The sequence below is a fragment of the Hyperolius riggenbachi genome, chromosome 12 (genome assembly GCF_040937935.1).
Source record: "Hyperolius riggenbachi isolate aHypRig1 chromosome 12, aHypRig1.pri, whole genome shotgun sequence".
Lineage (NCBI taxonomy): Eukaryota > Metazoa > Chordata > Amphibia > Anura > Hyperoliidae > Hyperolius > Hyperolius riggenbachi.
The window spans coordinates 109760954-109775019 of NC_090657.1; the positions used below are offsets into that span (position 1 = coordinate 109760954).

General features: G+C 43.8%; 1 protein-coding gene across 2 annotated transcripts in view; it reads right to left on the reverse strand.

The window, feature by feature from the left end:
* The window catches only part of RARA (retinoic acid receptor alpha), a 217856-nt gene that overhangs the window by 72737 nt on the left and 131053 nt on the right, over positions 1–14066 (reverse strand). The window lies entirely within an intron of this gene.

Sequence of the window (14066 nt, forward strand, 5' to 3'; positions counted from 1 at the left end):
TTAATTACTTCTTTCCTATGTCCTATGTTTTTCCTATGTCGCCATCACAGTAGGTAGTAAAGCTTACAGATCAAAGATAATTCCATCTCCTCATGGGGAATTCTCAGTATCACCTTTATTCTTTACAAAAGCACTGCCTGGAAATGATCTATACAAAGATGTTGGCCACGCTGCCTGCTCGTTAGCCCACAATATTTGAACTGACCAACTGCAGTTTATTAAGTGCTTTTGTAAATAAAGTAAAGAAATGCCTGATAATCCCCCATGAGGATATGGACTAGTCCAAAACCTTTTTCACAACCTATTATAAGTGACAATAACATATGAATAAAAAATACATTCACAGTAGTTGTCTTTTAAGCTTCTCAATTTGATCTAATGAGTCAGTCTACATTACAATTGTTTAAGAAAAAAAGGAACCAAAATATTTTAGAATTTTGAAATCCCACAAGAATGAACAAACATTACTGTCCGAGTGCTTAAGATTTATTTCTCTACTAGTGACCTTAGCCGTTAAATAATGGGCTCTAGGTCTGTCACCGCCACCACTTGCCGCACGCACACGCCCGCCCAGCCGTCTGGCTGTCCTGCTCCTGCCCCAACAATGGCTGTCCCTGCGGCACATGCGCAGTAGCGCAAACACAGGGACACACACAGGGACATGGGATGCAGAGACACTTAGGTTTTATTAGGTAGGATTGAAAATATAGTTTGAAAGCAGTTGGAAAATGCCCATGTTTTAATGATTTTGCAAACATTCAGTCAGATTATATGTGAAATTAACGGTAGGTATGGTAATAACAGTCTACATGAGTTCTGACTCTTCCCAGCTACAAATAAAAGCTGTATGTCTCTGTCCCCATGAGAGAGATCTGTTCTCTTCCTATCGCGACAGGAAGTGATGGACAGGAAGACAGTAATGAAAATCCATACATGGGTATATCCCCATCCACAGAATTACTTCTCCTAGCAGGCCGTTCTGCATCTTTGAAAGAGATAGGAGAGAAGGCATTAGTGGGAACTACAGTAATGGCTGGCCAAATCCATCAGAGCTATTGGTGTTGGGGACATACCTGCACACTAGGCAACATTTCCTCCTGATCAATGAAACATGCAATCAAAATAATCTTTATCATTTAATAACAAGCATTTTTTAACCAAATGATTGGAAATGCCTTAGAAAAAATTATATCCAAAAGACTCAAAATGCAGTAAATACTGCAGATGTGCAGTAAATAACGAATGGTACTTTAAAGTGGAATGAAACCCAGCATTTCTTCTTTGCTCTAAATAATTCTTTGCAGCATATAATATAACTCAATTTTTTTTTTAAGCAAAACAGCATTCAAAGGGTCAAATCAAAGGACTGACTTTTTCTCCTGCGGGGGCAGCAGCATCTGAACTGGTGATAAGCTTATCTTGTGTTTACATTCTTCACTTGATACAATTAAGTAAACTTTCTTTGACTGTGCAGAAACTTCTGCTAATGAGTCCTGAACTGAAACACTGCTCAGAAATCATTACTGGCTGCATTTACAACAGAAATACAACAGTTATGAATAAAATGCACCAGCAGCTTTCAAAGTAAATAAACTGAACCTTTGGGAACTTATAATTTCTAAATGAATAATAATACTTGTGCACAAAAGCAAATATGATAATTGTATGGATTATAAAAAGTAGGAAAAGCAGCTATTTTCTTATACTGTAGATGGCCTCCAGATTCGACTAGACCTTTCGGATCTAATCTCAGAGGAATCTATTACTTTCACAAACTAGGAATAAATTAATAGAATTAAATCCATTAAAAATCTATCTAACCTCAGCATTGCATTGTTGCAGTGCAACAGTACGCGCTGTTGATCTGCCGACGATCGATTTTTTCCATCTGATGCGGTTGAGCGGTTATATCGATTTAGGCCAAGAATTGTTCGATCAGGCTGCCCGCAGCATTGAGTTCTACCAGATATGATCAGAGTACCGTATATTCCGGCGTATAAGACGACTTTTTAACCCCTGAAAAGTCGGGGGTCGTCTTATACGCCGGGTGTCAGGCTGCCGGGTGTCAGCACATGTGTTAGGCTGACCTGTAACCGGGTGCTGCTGTCATCGGGAAACGTTGCAGGCTTTGGGATCTTTGTTTTGAGTTAAAGTTTCCAGCAATTCAGATGGCATATTGCGATCAGCCGCTCGTGTGGGTAATAGAGCAGCTTCCTTGTTTGGGGGTCACCTGACTGGTGACGTGTGCGGCTGTGCGCTCCAATGGTGGCATGTGTGCTTACGCCGGAAGAGATTGCCGGCGGACTGTGGAGTGCACATGTCACCAGTCAGGTGACCCGCAACCAGGAAGCTGCTCTATTACCCGCGCGAGTGGCTGTTCGCAATATGCCATCTGGATTGCTGGAAACTTTAACTCAAGATGGAAAGCCCGAAGCCTGCAACAATTTCCCGATGACTCCAGCACACGCTACAGCGATGGAGTCATCGGTCCCCGCATGGCCAGCACAGCGCGATCTCTGTTCCCTTCCACTGCAATGTCAGTTGCTACTACCGGTATCTTTTATTCAGTAAATATTTTATACAGTTGTTCTGTTTATCTCCTATATTGTCCTATGATGTCCTATGATAAATGTTTTATGATACAATAATTTTGATGTGAGGTAATGTGAGGTGCAAAGGGGTTGGTAAACAGGGGTGGGACAGGTGGATGGAGGATGCAGAGAGGGGGTAGTCTTGTATGGCGAGTATATCCCAAACGCTATATTTTAACTGGCAAAGTTGGGGGGTCGTCTTATACGCCCAGTCGTCTTATACACCGGCATATACGGGTAATTTAATCTGCTGGATATCGGCTTGAAAAATCAATGCGCGTGTGTATGGCCACCTTACCGATATAAGTAAAACCTGACCAATCTTGTTGGATACAATTGATCTGATGCAAGAACTCTAGTGTAACGTGGTTTTGCTGGGCCGTCTGACCGTTTACGGATCGGGAAATCAATCAGAAAGAGCTAACCTGCAAACCGTCTCAGTGTACCAGGCCTGAGAGGTCAGAGATGTAGATAAATATAAAAGAGACAGAACATCCAAGGGAATTACACCACCAGCACTACAATGTACAACCTCCGGAGAGAATAAAAACAAAGGAAGTATTTCCCCTCTGCAGTCTCTGATGCTGCAGTTCTCTTCCAGCTCTACACAATAAATATCACAGCAGAAATAAAGTGTATAGACTTAAGCTAAGCGTTATTAATAGAGAAGGCACGCAATGTCTTTTTATTCACATCATATTAACGCTCTGAGCATCAATAACACTTGTATCTGGTGCTGCCTCTCAGGAAAGTGTAGCACAGCACCATGGCAGCACAAACATCAGCGTGTCACAGGGTAACAAGGCTCAAACAACAATATTTTCCCTTCGGCAAAAGCTATAAATTAGTGCAATGAGAAAATGACCCCAGGAAGCCGGATGTCATTAGAAGATGACAGCACAAATCCAGACATTTGGACAAATTCATTATTTTACGGCCTCCAGGGCAGAGGTTATCTTCTGACAGGCTGGATTTAATACACACACATATTCTAATGAAGACACAGAAATACTTATTCACAATAACCAGTCCGACGAAGGCTTTTTATAAGTCGAAAGCTCACTGTTTATCCATCTCTAAGTTAGCCAATAAATGGTATCATCCTGATTCAAAACTTCTCACAATAACTACAACATATAGTTTGTCATCCAATTTCATTGAGAAGAACAAAACACAAAATGGATTTTTAATGTTTAAAAAACGCTTGTGTTTCCGATGAGGTCTGATGGTTGCATATCAACATAAAAACCCTTATATTCTACAGAGATCTGTCTGCCACATTGCTTAGCACAATAGTATATTATATTCTTCTGCAATGCAGTAATTAGAGGAAATCACCCTGAAAAAAGGAGAGTGGAGACACAATGGAAGCTAATATTTTGAAGAATCTCAGCTACATCATCAAAAGTAAAGCGAGAATGGAACTCTGTCAAGTCATTTAGCATATTTATTTTTCCATTATGGGCCAGTTATTCATAGGTTATTTATTTAGTGCTGACATCTTCCACAGTGCTTTATCTCCAATAAGTTTTAATAGCCACTAACCAAAACAAAAACAACAAAATTTCTACACTAAGGGACGGTTCATACAAACGAATGTATGACGTTTACCGCCACCTGTGGCACTCGTCAGTAAATGCCACCAGTACTGACTTTTACCGCCGTCAATATCCAATGTAGAAATGAATCCTGTAGTTTGGAAAGACCATCACAATACCTATTTCTCCCTCACAGCACTAGCCTAAAACACCAAGCAAAAGATCTCACAAAATACCATTCTTTAAAAGGTCTGTTACTACCTTTTCGTGTCCCTCCCTCTCCCTTTAGATTGTAAGCCTTTGGGCAGGGTTTTTCTCCTTATGTCTTCTACCTGTTCACGCACCTCCATTACCGTATACCCATCCTATGGATCTGAGTTAACTCGACTTGCCTAATCTCCATGCTACCATCCAGTAACTGACCAAGCACTACCGTGTACTCATGCTGTGCTGCGTGATCTGGTTTGCATGTATTCCTGTATTGTCTTATTACTGTAGTCACCCCTCAATATTGTCTGTAGCCTTAGCTAATGTCCAGCGCTGCGCAATATGTTAGCGCTTTATAAATACAATAAATGAATAAATAAATGCCTTCATCATGCCTATTCCCTACTGCACAACACAAGATGGCGCCGGACTCAGACGCCTCGGCCACAGGGCTCCGGCCTTTTTCTCCCTTTTGAGGAGGTCTCTCCCTCCACTCACCTCTGGCTTCGTCTCGTGCTGGGGTACGAGGCGGAGGGCATCGGCGGAGTCAGTCTGGCCCCCGCAACAGCCACGGACTGCGGGGCAAGTGAGCGGTATCCATGTCACCAGCTGCTCGGAGAGGATCAGCTGTTCGGGAGCCCACGTGCAGCATGGAGCTTAGCCAGCACGGAGCTCAGCTGATCTGCCGTCGCTGCCCCCGGACCATCAGGGACACCATCCGCGCCGAGCCACCGACCCCATGCAGCAATTGAGGCCCGACGACCAGGTTTGGCTTCTAGGGGAGAGGCCACCATCCTCCGCACACACAGGGGACAATGCCATGCAGGCCTCCAGCGGGTCGGTGCGACCGGCTGCACAAACCGCCTGAGGGCCGACAGCTGATCAGCTGTTCGGGCTTTTTCTGCTGCTGTTCTGAGCCAGCCCCTCAGCCACCGCCACTCCATGTGTGCAGAAGGCCTTACCACCGCCGCTTCCTGTCGGGTCTCCCACGTGGTAGGGGGGTCCTTTCCAGCCGCAGCCCCCAGCCTTTATCAGGGTCATCTGCCACTGCCGAAGCTCGTATCGCCCACCACTCAGCCGGGAGGACCAGCGGTCTGCCTGCTCCACCACTCAGCCCGGATGACTACCACCTGGCGACTTTCCATGGGAATAGACTCTGTTCGGACTGTTTCGGCGGACCCTGGGGTGCTTCTTTTTATCCTGCAGCCCTGGGGGGGACTCTACCTCTCTCCTCTGCCCTGGTTCTTTCTATTCTCTCTTTCCTTCCTCAGTCTCTTTAGCTAATCCTTCTCTTTTTCTTTCTTTTCGCTGTCCACTTTTCTCCAGGACACACGGCAGGGCGTCTGAAGCTGCTGCGGAGCTGAGCGAGCGCCACCGGCAGATGGCCACCGGCTGCTCCCCTCACCAAGCTCTCCAGACTTCCCCACACGTCCGTTATTATAGCTAGTGTGCTGTATATATAGGTATATGCTACTTGTACTACTGTACCTGACTGTATATGTTGGATTGCATGCATGTGTTTGTACCATCTCCGACCCTGTCTGTGCCAAAAATAATTCCGGGTACAACCCCCGTTGTACTTGGCGAAATAAACGCGATTCTGATTCTGCAGCTGGGAAACTGAAGAAAATATTTTAGGTTCACTTTAACAAGTTAAAGTGGACCCAAATTAAAAATACAAGATTTCAGAAATAAAATCTATTTTCTAAATTATAATAATAAATAGCAGCCTTTTTTCAGCTGCATGATGACAAATATAAAATATTTTACATTTATTGGAGAAACCCCTCCCTTCTTTTCAAATTGCCGGGACAAAATCCGGCAAACTGGTGAAGTAGGTGGTGTCCGGCAATGGAGGAATTGCTAATGGCTGCCACCAGTATAAACCTAGTTATGAAAAGAGAAGGGTGAAAAGAATGCACTGAAATGCTCATATACTTGAAGAAGTGTTTATTTATCTTTGTATGTGTCAGAGTGGTGCAACTAAATATATTTTTAATTAAAAAAAATGTTTGGTTTGGGTCCGCTTTAACCAAATGTATAGAGGATGTGAACAGAAACAGAAGAATATTCAATATGTACATTTCTAATGGCAGAGTTACTATATGAAACTGAGTGCATTAAGGAACAGAAAAGTGAATGGATACAGATCTGTAGGGAACATAGAGGAAGATAATTATTTCTGCCGGAACAGCAATTTTGTTTAAAAGTTTTAAATCAGAATGCAGAAGTCTTGGCTTTTTTCTCAGCACCCCCCCCCCCCCCCCAAAAAAAAATAATCATAAAAAAATAAAACTGAGTACTGGTATTTTCACATTTAATTCTCTCAATCTATCCCTCTGATATTACAACACTGGGATTTGCCCCACCTTTACAGCCTTGCCTTTCTTTGAGTTAAATTTTGCTGCTTTCACGTTATGTCTCCTTTTCAGGATTAATTCACATGTAACTGTAGTACAGGCGGTCCTCTACTTACAAACAGGTTCCATGAGTTTGACATGCATGTAATATGTTTCAAACTACTTACAACAGTTTAAAAAATACTGTATCATGAAACAACAAAAATACGTAATAAAAACAACTGTTTGCATGTACGAAAAATTGTTATTCAAGTGATTTGTAATTAGAGGATGGTCTGAATTTTGTCGCTGCCAATCTTTCAGTTGGATGTTGTTTCACCTATATGCCTTATTCTTAATAAAAAGCAAAGTTAACACAAAAAAAGTAAATAAAATGAGAGATTTTGCATTCTGAATCCAGAACTGCCAATTTACAATTGTGGTATTTATAAATGTCTGAAAAATACTTTGTGAAATCTGATTCTAATAGTATATACTACAACAAAACATATATACTCTTTTCACAATGCTTTTCAAGTTGAATCGGCCAAATGGAAAACAACTTTGTTTGATGTAAAATAAAACTGAGATATAGTAGAATTTATGATAACACTACCCCACTGAGGCTATTGCATTACAGCTCCATTAAAAGCTGTGATAATGTCCTAGTGTCAATATCCTGCTCTGGACTTCTCCAAGTCACTTGTCTGTCTAGTTTTGATCTAGATAAGAAACTGGGGTCAGGGGGCACACAGTCCAGAGATTCCTGTCTTATCTGTAGCTGGGGGGGGAGGAGGGCCACTCATTATAAAGAAAGGAAAGGGTTGGTAAAGGGTGGAGGATGCTGGCAAGACATTCATGTGTTAACACCTAACCACAAAATCTGCATTTGGAGACAATCCATGCTGCCTGTCCTCTCCAGTAAGGCTGCGTCCACACTAGGTCCGGAAACATATCCGTGGCTGCGTTTTTCAAACCTGATGAAAAACGGAGTCCCGGATACTAATGTTTAAAATAGCAGCCAGCCTCACCCAAGTAAAAAATGGATCCGTCTGCGTTTGCAGGGATCCGTTTTCAAAACCTGAACGGAAGGTCCGGACCTGCTGCATTTTCACGCAACGGATCAGGACCACGGATACACGCAGGGGTAGTGAAAGCAATGAAAAAACTCTCCAGCTTCACAGGCAAAAAACTGATGTGAAAACGGATAGCCTGAGCTTTATGATTGTCCCAAAAAATCCTCCCACTCCTTCCTAATGATAGAGACGTTTTCTGTCAGGGAAAAACCTAAACGGAAACTGATACAAAACTGATTCAAAACTGATGCACTTTCATCAGTTTGCAGTACGGTGGTACTTCCCCTAATCTTCCCCGGATCCGGACTGCAGTGTCCGTCCTGCAACTGGGTCTAGTGTGGACCTAGCCTAACTGTACTCAATCACGGCTAAACCTATCAAAGAGGCCACATACTGAAGCTACACGCCACAGGCTGGCTGCTGGCCAGTGCAGCAGATGTCATACACGTTTTGCCATATCAGAACCGCTGCAACCCAACTACAGATCCAACTCTTCGCATACGGTAATGCATAAAACGGGAGAATTTATTGCACATCTTCTCAAATACCAATTCACTAAACCTATTTACCGCACTGCAAAGTAAAATTAACGACTAGTGAGGTAAATTATTGACTGGTGCTGCAAATACCTCAATTCACAAAGATTAGAACATTCGGGAAAGCAAGTAAAATGTTTGGCGTTTTCAGACCTATTTGGACTTGCTGGTATCTGACAATTAGCATGTGATAACATTGATAGACAAGGCAGACAGCCAACAGGAAGAGTCTTCTGTTCCTGCTACTCACACCATTTGATCCAATGCCTTTGCCAGTGAGACATAACAAAAAGTAAAAAATACTGGTGCAGAAGACGACGACATTGAGAAAGGCTTTTCTGTATTCCTTTAAATGTGCAGACCTCTATACTGATGCACATCTACAGGGATGCAAGAACTCTTGTAATTCACAAAACTGACACAGGAACCACACATGCAGTGAACAAATCACAGTTTGTTGCCTGACCTACTCACCAGCTGGTGAGACATAATTCAGCATGTCTTAATGAATTGAAGCAACAATATTTGGTAAATTACCGACCTTCTATTGCATGCATGGAAGTATTAGTGAATCTGGAACAATAAAGTGTAAAATACTGCGGTAGTACAGTAGGTGAAAAAGTAGGTGATAAAGTACCTGTCAAAATTATTCTGAGTGTTTTCTTGCTTGCTGGTGGCGTAAAAAGGCATTTTATTTATGATGTGAAAATATCTCCTAGGAGAAAACTTGGAAGAAAAAGTAAACTGGATTGTGCCCATTGTGTTTACCAAGTTTTGATGATATACATTGTTGCCTGTATTCTGTAGACACCATGTAATTCAATACCTCCTCCTTGTTACACTGGGCCCCAAGTCTGTACCTCCTTTCCACCAACTGACTAATGGCCCATACTCACGGGCTACAATTGTCGCCGCAACATGCGGCGCGCGCGTGTTGCGGCAACAGGTCGCCCGTGAGTATGAGGTGTGGCAAGGGCGCGCACCCCGAACCGTCGCTCGTCGCCAAGCGATTGGCGCAGTCAATCGCCCGGTGACAGTTGCCGCAACTTCGCCACAACTCGCGCGTGAGTATGCGGACTAGCGACAGCAACCAGCAGGGAATACCCTGAGCTTCCGGCGGGGGAAGGAACTTCAGCGACAGCTTCCTTCGCGTCAGTTGCCAGGTCCCTCCGCCGTGTGTATGCGGAGGGACCTGGCGACGAGCTGTCGCCGGCCTGTCGCGCACACGCTCCCGTGTGCTAGCGACAGGCCAGAAATGTTGCCCGTGAGTATGGGGCATTAGGGTCTGTAACTAGATGCTGGCAACCCGCATAAAATGACTTTTAGGAATAGCATTATGTGCATTACATGGGTGAAAATTATTGTAATCCAATACTGAACTGACCTAAGTGAGTTTAAAGCAGACTCAAATCAAAAATTGATCACGCCTTGCGCAATAATTAAAATTTGAAGGTGAAATTCTGTTTTTTTTTCTTTATATAAGTATAACCATTCATTTAACTAATTGCAGGCTACAGCCTGTAATTAAATCGTTTTCCTTCACATCACTTGGATAAATTCTCTGCATCTGCTTACACATAATCAGATTGCAGAACAGTGTGATTTGGCAAGCCAAATATTTAAAGTGACCCTAAAGTGAAAAAAGTGCCCCTAGGGATACTTCCCTCGGGAGGGGGAAACCTCTGGATCCTGCTCAGGTTCCAGTGCTGGGACCCCCGAAAGAGAGCATGTCGGCAGCTTGTGCAGATGCAGTAGCATTGTCCAGCTCAGAAAAAAAGCCATTATGCTGGGTACACACGGTAAGATTTTCCGTGCGATTTTGCGACCCGATCTTTTTCCCGCACGGTTACGCACTCGATTCGGCGCTCGATTCTCTTATCTTCATTTGTTTTTCTTATCTTTTTCTATTCACTGCTATGAGAAATCGAGCGCGGAAATGATTGGGAGCAATATCGGACATGACGGATTTTATCTATCTGATCCATCTATCGCACGGAAAATCATATCGTGTGTATTAGGCATTAAATATGCTAACCAGGCAATTCAAGAGTTAAAAATCACTAATACTTTTCTTGTTGAAAAATGATCATTCCCCAGTTTACCTGACCCTTATTTGGTACATTGCTGCACAAAGGAAGTTGCAGGGCATGCTGGGTTTTTTTTTTACTTCTTTACTTTCCTCTCAAACTTAACTAATGCAGCCTGATTGGCTGAAGCCTCTTTCCCTCCTCCCACACCTCTGTTTCTCTCTGATTGGCCAATATTTCTTATGCTGAGACAATGCAGAGCTGGGTGAGAGTGCCTGAAGACTAAGAGGAGGGCGAGCAATGCATACACAATTAGACAAAGGAGAGTAAGGGATGAAATGACATCAGTATTGGCTTCAAGATAGACACAGTTAAAATGGAGAATTCTAAGAAGGATTTTCTCTTTTTTTATTGTAGAAAAATCACTCAAATCAAAACAAGGACAGTGCAATACATATGTTATGTAAATAGAGTAAGTATTTATCTACTAATATATGTGTTTTTTTTATGAGATAGTATGGCTGACAGCTCCTTTTTGATGGCCCATACTCACGGGCTACAATTGTCGCCGCAACATGCGGCGCGCGCGTGTTGCAGTATGCGGCTTTGCACGGGCGAGCACCCAGAACTGTCGCCCGTCGCTGATGTCGCCAGGCGATTGGTGCTGTCAATCGCCTGGCGACAGTCGCCGCCACATCTCCGCCGCAACTGTCGCTAGTCCGCGTGAGTAAGTGGACTAGCGACAGCAACATGATAGCAAATAGACGGCGCTTCCGGCGGGGGGAGGGACAACAGCGACAGCTTCCGTCGCATTAGTTGCCAGGTCCCTCCACCGTGTGTATGCGGAGGGACCTGGCGACGAGCTGTTGCCGGCCTGTCGCGCACACGCTCACGTGTGCTGGCGACAGGCCACTTTTGCAGCCCGTGAGTATGGGCCATAAGTGATGGTGACCCTGGAGCACATTGCTCTCCTCCTTACCCCGCCTGCTGAAAGTCACTGCGCCATGTGCCATTGTCCCTCCTCTTTTGCCCATAGCAACAGTACATGTCTCTTTGGTATAATAGCAGTGTGTTTGTATAGCACTCTTTCTATGAAGTGCTGCCTATGGAATTGAGCCTGACGGGCGACACTAATGTGTGTGTGGGCATTGAAAAAAAAAATAATAATCAAGTAGAACACGGGTGTGTCTTAAAAGGGAGACCATAGGTTCCACTCTCAGAAAGAAGATTAGCCAAGAGATTATATGGAAACAGGCCCTGTAAACAGACACAGCTGCCAAATAAACTGCCTCAGAAAATGGCATAACAAAATACAATGATAGATAAATATCCTATTTCAAAAGGCACTCTGTTAGCAGTTATGTCACCATCTCTGACTCTTGAAATCAGGAAACAATTCTAGTTTAGTAAACAGTGATGATATCACCTTTTGTTGCTTTTGTAAAGTCAAGAAATGGGGCTCAGATCATTAAATGCTGCTGTGGCGACACAAGCAAAAACACCCTGGTCCCATAATTGCTGCACTCTACTGACATCAATACAGCATTCAGTCTGGCACTTTAATAAAAACACAAAAGAAACTGCTGCAGCACAAAGCACCAGAGTCATAGCAAACACTTGAAAAACACAAACACGAAGTGCTTCTAAGAGATACAAACAGCTAAGAGCATCCGAGAGCATTTAATTCATTACATGTAGAGCATGTTGCTGCCCCAACACCCCCTACTTAACACATTTATGCAGAAAGGTTTCATTATGCCAGTTCCTAGATTGCAGTGTACTTTCCATTCATGTCTTCTCAATATGTGCATGCCGGACACGGGGTTGGTTCACTATAACAAATAACTTGCCTTATCAGAGTTTATATGCCTTATCAGCGTTAACATGCCCTATCAGAGTTAACGTGCCTTATTAGAGTAGCATAGTCAGCGCTAAAAACTTATGCCTGCTAATTGGCAATGATGAGAGCTCCACTCGTCCTGCTCTGAGCCCCTGCGGGTCCAATCACTTTAAAGGACATTATCCCCGCACTTTGATTGGCCCAAATAGGCTGCCTGTCAAGTTTCCTGTCAAGTGACAGGCAGCCTATTGGGCTAATCAAAGTGCGGGGATAATGTCCTTTAAAGTGATTGGGCTCGCTGGGGCTCAGAGCAGGACAAGTGGAGCTCTCGTCATTGCCAATTAGCAGGTATAAGTTTGTAGTGCTCGCTATGCTACTCTGATAAAGCATGTTAACTCTGATAAGGCAACTTATCTCTGATAAGGCACGCTATTTGTTATAGTGAATCAACCCCAGTATGTGTTATCTGCATACAGGTCCACAATTCAACAACGGCTCAAACACATGAAATATTAAACTTGGATCTCAGTGATCCAGATCATCTCGGTTGAGTGCACACTTCCCCTCCTTACTCCACCTGCCGGAAGCAGGTATGTCCTGTGCTATTGTCTATCTGTACAGCACTCAGCCCGGAGCAGTGCTCGAGGGATCAAACCTTAAGTTTGACAAATGTAGTTTTTAAAAAGAACCAAGGATCTGATATCAATCGCATGTAAGGTTGTGTCACATGCTAGAGTTTCACTATTGTGAGTACAGATGTTCCACAGTGCTGTTGTTCTCCCCCACACTGAATCCCACTGGCCTGTCCACTACAGTAGTTCCCACAGCAGCCTCCTGCTTGCCCTCCACCCACCTCTCTTAAAAAAACAGAACCAGTTTTGCGGCAGAGAGACAAGCATTGTGTCTATAAAGTGACCATATTCTAAACTCATAACAGACCTTACCTAAACTGGTATAGCAGAATGCGGTGTTTGTACAGCATTCAGCTCCCAAGCTGTCGGCCAAAAACTTTAAAGCTCAGTTAAGACGTTATCTTCTGGTCAGTTCTTCGTCGATTGAATAGTGTACTGCCAGATTAAGTGTACGCCCATACGGATCAGGATCCAATCTCTAGTGCGACAGTTCCACAATCCACTCGACCTTTATCAGTAAATGTGAAGCAAGCTGAAAAAATGGCTATGGAGAGGGAAGGCAGTGTATCCCATAGAGCCTTCCCTGTCCTCTCTCCAAATCCTCACTCCACCACTGTGACCCATTGAAATTACGCACCTTTGGGACACTTTGAAATGCTTTCAGAAATGTCCCTGAGTGCCTCTGAAGACAGACTCCATACTGTGCATGCGTGAGCGCGGACTCGGGCATGTACAGTTCGAATCCACTCGACTTTGGAAGCAGCTGGGGACAAAAGTACTTCCAAATGCTGCCTGCACCAAAGACGTGTTTGACCTGAAGATCTAATCATTTCACTAGGGTGACAGCAGTGGAATGAAGAAACGGAGAGAGGATCGGGAAGGCTCTATGGGATTCAGAGCCTTTCCTGTACCATAGGTGACTATCAAAGTGGTTTTTTTCAGCTTGCATTTCCTTTCAGTGACCTTAAGAGACACCTGTACACATTGCTAGGTTCTTGGCCGAGTTCCACCTGTACACATTGCTAGGCTCTTGGCCGAGTTCCACCTGTACACATTGCTAGATTCTTGGCCGAGTTCCACCTGTACACATGCTAGATTCTTGGCAGAGTTTCACCTGTACACATGCTAAGTTCTTCCCTGAGTTTCACCTGTACAGATACTAGGTTCTTCCCTGAGTTTCCCCTGTACAGATACTAGGTTCTTGGCTGAGTTCCACCTGTACACATGCTAGGTTCTTCCCTGAGTTTCCCCTGTACAGATACTAGGTTCTTGGCTGAGTT